The sequence below is a fragment of the Uloborus diversus genome, unplaced genomic scaffold (assembly GCF_026930045.1).
Source record: "Uloborus diversus isolate 005 unplaced genomic scaffold, Udiv.v.3.1 scaffold_1250, whole genome shotgun sequence".
In the NCBI taxonomy this organism is placed as follows: Eukaryota; Metazoa; Arthropoda; class Arachnida; order Araneae; family Uloboridae; genus Uloborus; species Uloborus diversus.
The window spans coordinates 17,373-23,719 of NW_026557933.1; positions in this window are offsets into that span (position 1 = coordinate 17,373).

Below are 6,347 nucleotides of genomic sequence, written 5' to 3' on the forward strand. Positions count from 1 at the left end.
CAGCAGCACACTACCGATTGCTAAAACCATCCAATTTTAACATACAGTGTAGTGAATCATAACTTACTACCTTCTTTTTATACTGATGCAAGTGAAAGCATGCTCAAAAGCACTGGTCTACGAAACTACTAAGAATAGCTACCCAGAGGAGGATATACACTGAAGGCTCCAGAACTAATGTCCAAGGGTTTCTTTCTCAACTTGTCATGATGTCTTTTATAACTAGGAGCAAGTGAACGCAAGCTTAAAGTATTGGTCTGCGAAACTATTAACGATTGCTACCCAGAGCAGGATATGTACTGACTGCTCAATGCTCCAGCTGGTAAAAATTAAAGTTCAAATTTGTAAGGAATCATTCTGAAAATAAGATGGGGAATGTATCACAATACAGTAGAAGACCGTTATAACGCACACCTTGGGACCAGAGCTTTTGCGTTACATAGGTTTTTGCGTTATATAGATCATTTCACAAATTTTGAAACTAATATTCAGAATATATCTATATTCTAGTACTTCAGAATGAGTTTGATCTGCAATGGGTATTAAAACACCAAAATTACAATTAGTTATTCTCAAATAAATATGTTTCACCATCAAAAACCACCACTTCTGCTAGCTTCATGGTTTGCATAATAGCTGCATTTTAAAGAGCCATCTGGTATTTTCTGTTTACTATGAGTACTAATTTTCATTTAAAGGCATTGCATTAAAATGGAAAGATGAAAAACTTTCAAAATTTCATTTGCCTAACAATTTTTATGTTTGCAAAGCAAAAAAGGGGGATTTTTTTAAACATCAGAACCTATTGTTTACTTTTGAAAAGTTGTGCAGTTTATAGAGAATTGCGTTATATAGGCCAGCGTTATAACGGTCTTCTACTGTATCAGACAAACCCGAATCTAGGATGCTGAGAAAATGCAGTTTGAACAAGGACTACACTCAGTGGCCAAAAATACCCCTGGCAAAAGTAATCCAATCACGAAACTTCCGAGGGCAAGGTTTCTACTGAGTGGTATCCATTTCTGCTTCTTCTGTAAGCATGTAATACTTGGTGACTGACTTATGTAAGTTATCAGATCATGCTCCATGCCCTGTAGAATGCATGCCACGAAGAACAGGTGTCTAACTGTTTGGCCATTGAGTGTATAAATGCAATGTCACATTTGCAGCTTCAAAATATTTCTGACATAATGGGGAATGAACAATAAAACACAATGAATGAACAATAAAACACAATGAATGTACACTAAAAATCGCGCAAAGAGCAAGCAATCCTTCAATCGACTCCAAATTCTTTTCCCATTTGTTTTGGAAACGCGGGCACAAGGGTGCGACGAAAAACACCAATTTGTAGACCAAATTTGAAAGAAACGGTGCCGAAAAGTTCCCTCGTATAGCTTTGAAGTAAGGATACCCATTTTTGATTTAAAAGAATTATGTATTAGAAAGCCGAAACAATTAAAGAAATAGCAGGAGGCAATTAAATTTTTTGCACACATACTAACAATACAAACGGATACTTTTCCGCGCTATCGGAACTAAGGATTTCAATTTCCTATTTCAAAAAATATGTATTGAAAAAATGGTAAAATGCACAAATTTCACATAATGTATGTCCCCAGAGGCAACTTAACATGTCGACCGAAATCCGCAAAATTTTGCATGCATAGGGGAAGACGACCCCTATTGGACCAATGCCTCAATAGGGCCGATTCCATGGACACTTTCGACCCCAGAAAAAACCCGCTTTTTACTGCATTATAGTTATTTGCGGAGTTTATGTGGAATGTTTCTACTCCTAATAGCTTCTGGAGTGAAAGCAGTGTTTTTACCCGGAATGCATTACGCGAAACAAGTTCATCTACTAGCCGCTAAGGATGCTGGTAAAAAACCCTTTCTCTGGTACAATGGGAGAACCTCTTTTTACATGGAAATTCAACTTTACAAAATTGTATAACTCAACTTTATCATTAAAATACAAACTTTAAGTCAAAATATTAAGTGCTCTTTCGCTTAAATTAAAATTTTTTTCAAAAAATCCGTAATAACCAAGAATTAGCTAATGATAAAATTAAAATCAAAATTGCAAAATTAAGCAAGTATATATGTAATTAAACAAAACAAAAATAATTAACTTTTTAGTTATTAAAAATAATATAAACAAGCTAATCTTATGTAGCATGTGTCAAAATAATTTCTAATTGCCAAAAAATATAAAAATATTTACAAGACACAAAAGGGTTGAAACCTCAAACAAGAGAAGCAAATTGTCACGAATTAAGTTCAATGCTGGCATGTTTCCCATAAAATAAATTCATTAATTTTTTACTAAAATTAAACATAAAATACATCATAAAATTAAACATAATCTAAGGTAGCATGTATGAAAATAACATCTGATTAGCCAAAATATTTAAAAATTTGGAAGATGCAAAAATATTCAAATTTCAAACACGAGAAGCAATTTTCCGCGAAGTCTGAGTAAGTTCAACGTTGGCATGTTTTCCATTAAATAAATTTATTAATATTTTACTAAAATTAAACATAAAATATGCTAATCTGAGGTAGTATATGCGAAAATAAAAATCGATTAGCCAAAATAGTTAAATATTTGCAGGATGTAAAAAGATTGAAATTTCAAAAAAACAGAAATTTTTCGCGAAACTCGGGAAAGTTCAATGTTGTTATGGTTTACAAAATAATTCCTTTTTTAGACATGGAAATTAAACAAAAAATAAACTAATCTGCGGTACTATACGTCAAAATAGCTTCCGATTGTAAAAAACTTCAAAATATTTACAAGATGGGAAAGGATTGAAATCCCTAACAGGGAAGCGATTTTTCGCGATGTTGCAAATCGCACGCATGTTCAGAAAATAGCATTAGTAAAATACTTTATTGAAAGTTTTAAGCACAATCCGATGATTTTTGAAAGAATTTAAGCACCAAGAAACTTTTTCAAGGTTTTCACAAGCACTTGAAAATGAACTTTTTTTTTCAAGCACTTTTCAAGGTTTTTCAAGGACGTACGAACCCTGAACATGGATGCTGTAGAAAATGAACAGCGCTTTGAAAAACTCTTTGTCCCTTACGTAATGAAAATTATTCCGTCAATCACTTGGATGTATGGGTGTCCAATGAGGACATTCATGGTTTTGTTTTCAGAGTGACCCGAACGAACAATCTAACGCAAAGATCTAATCTTGAATTGGAAGTGGAAATGGGAGAACGCGATGGAATTCAATTTTCTCCGTAAGCGATGGTAGTTGAAAGCAAATGCGACCAGAATACTTAATGTAGCTAAAGAGGACTTTTACACTGTCCAAAAACTTCAGAAGATTTAATTGAACATCTTGTACTTTCATGTGAGAGTACACCAAATCTACCATCAGGTATAAAAACCAGTTAAAACTATGAGTTTTTTTTTTTCCTTGGTTTAAACCATTTTTTTTTAAATAATTTAAACCTGATTTATTTGGTTTAAACACTATTTGTAAGAAAAAGAATTTTATTTTAAGAAAATCGTGAAGATTTTATGAATTAATTGTCAAGGAATGTTTAGTAATAATATTTGTACCTAATTTAATTAAATAATTTAGAGTAAAGCTTGTAATTTCATTTCACTTAGAGATTTCTATAGGAGAACATTGTTTGAAAAGCTTTAACTATTATAAAAATACAATACGTAAAAAAGGGGTCTTGGTACAAAAAATCCAAGAAATAATTTACCGTGATAGTTACAAATTGCATTAGTTATAAATAACAAAAAATAAATTCTTGCAAATTAATTTCCTCACAATCATAGCTATCTACTATAAATGAAAATATAAAAGTAAAATTAAAACCACGCATTCTTAGACATGGAAAGTATTTTGCAGTATCTACAAATGAATCGTCAGTCTGATGTTATCTGACGATCATCGAGAAAAAGCAATTTAGTGTTTCTATTGCATAAAAACACATAGGGCACATAACCAAAAACCACACATTACTTTTTAAATATTTGAACTAAAAGCAATGAAGCTTTTTCTATGTGTTTGGAATAGTTTTTACTTTTGAAATAAGCAATAATTTTTATTTTTTGATCATTTGATCATTTTTGAGGTACTGTAACCCCTTAAAGCAGTCAAAATTGTCAGACTGCGCGGCATTAAGTCATCTAAATGAAATCAAAAATATAATTGAGGGCACAAAATTTTACCAGAGAGTAACAAGCCCGTGGGGCCAAAATCCAGAAAAAAGGAACTCTGTATGAAGCAAACTGTACAGTTGGATTATAATGCATGTTCTTTATTTCTGAATCATACAACTGTGTATAAGTAGATCAGAAGAAAAATGAGTAAAACAGCTAATGCTAAATGAACGGCATTAAAATTGATAAAAATGTCAAATGAAATATCAGATATAAACAATGAAAGAAACCTTAATTTTAAGTCTGCATATTGTATTAAATCAGAAAATAAAGGGAGATTTGAGGATGCATTTACTATTTTCAAGACTTCAGTTTGTGCTGGTTGAAAATATCGGGTACGTATCAAAGTACCCGATATATATCGGAATATCGGATATTTTTGACCCCTAATCATATCTGTGAAAAAGACATCAGTGCCACAAATCTATGATATTATAGGATCCTTTCTAGTTCTATGTCTGCCACAGAAAAGTCGGTCGCTTTCACAAGCCAAGGCTTTCCCCCCTTGATAAAATCTTGATAAAACCTTGACACAACCTTACCCAGGATTGCCAGCTATTCTGTTAAATGTGCCGAACAAACCTCCCATTAGGTAGATATCATTGGTGAACTCTCACATGAAAGTACAAGATGTTCAATTTAATCCTTAAATACTTCGTCGGATGACAACAGACTGACGATTCATTTGTAGATACTGCAAAATGCTTCCCATGTCTAAGAATGCGTGATTTTAATTTTACTTTTATATTCTTATTTATAGTAGATAGCTATGATTGTGAGGAAATTAATTTGCAAGAATTTATTTTTTGTTATTTATTATTAATGTTATTTGTAACTATCACAGTAAATTATTCCTTTGATTATTTGTACCAAGATCCATTTACGTATAGTATTTTTAATAATAGTTAAAAGCTTTGAAAAATGCTTTTTAAAATGAAACTAAAAGCTTTACTCTAAAATCTTTAATTAATAATGAAGAAATTAGGTACAAATATTATTACACATTCCTTCTCAATCAATTCATAAAATCTTCACGATTTTCCTAAAATAAAATTGTTTTTCTTACAAATAGTGTTTAAACTAAATAAACGCAGATTTAAATTAAAAAAAAAAACTGGTTTAAACCAAGAAAAAAAACCCCAGAGTTTTAACTGGTTTTTATACCTGATGGTAGATTTGGTGTACTCTCACATGAAAATACAAGATGCTCAATTAAATCTTTAGGAGTTTTTGGGCAGTGCAAAGTTCACTTCAGCATTATCAAGTATTCTGGTTGCATTTGTTTTCAACTGCCATTGCTTACGAAGAAAATTGAATTTCATCTCATTCTCCCATTTCCAACTCAAGATTAGATCTTCGCGATAGATCGTTCGCTCGGGTCACTCTGAAAACAAAATGATACATGCCCTCATTGGACGCCAATACGGCCAAATGATTAAGGAAATAATTTTTATTGTGATACGGGAGAAGTGTTTTTCAACCGGCTGTTCATGTTCTAGAGCATTCATGTTGATATCACAAAGTCTGCGGAGAGGGTTTAGGTTTATCATTGATGCCACCATATTATTGCCACATCACTATTCCTACGAGCAACACAAGGCTCTTTTCATCATTTCATCCATCCAATAACATACTTTTACCCCTTTTGAGAGCTTCTAAAACTAAGAAACATCGAAATGAGCGCAACCGTAAGCAACGAAATGATTGGTCGACAAGTAGAGTTTGAAAGAAATAACTTTTGTGAGTTCAAAAATTAATTTTATTCGTCAACGCTATAACAAAACCCCCTCCCCAAAAGAAAAACATTAGTTTGAAAGCAAAAGCAGTTTTTTGGAAATCTACTGGATAAAAAAAAATCTTCAACGTGGTTCGCTTAAGTTAGGTCAATATCGCCTTCCAAGGCAAAAACTTACTTTATTTTCACATTCTTGAATTGGATCATATAAACTGGATAAAAAATCGGTCCAATAAAGAAAAACACTCCATTTTTTTTCAGCTATTTACACCTAGTTACCACTGAAGCTACTCCATCACATATTCCAATGTGCGTAGGTTATGATGGGAGTCAGTTCAATCCTGGTGCAGTATTTGGGTGTCTGCGAGATTTCAGGTAATAGGTGCTGCTGTCTGCCAAGTGGGATAAGCCACCACATAC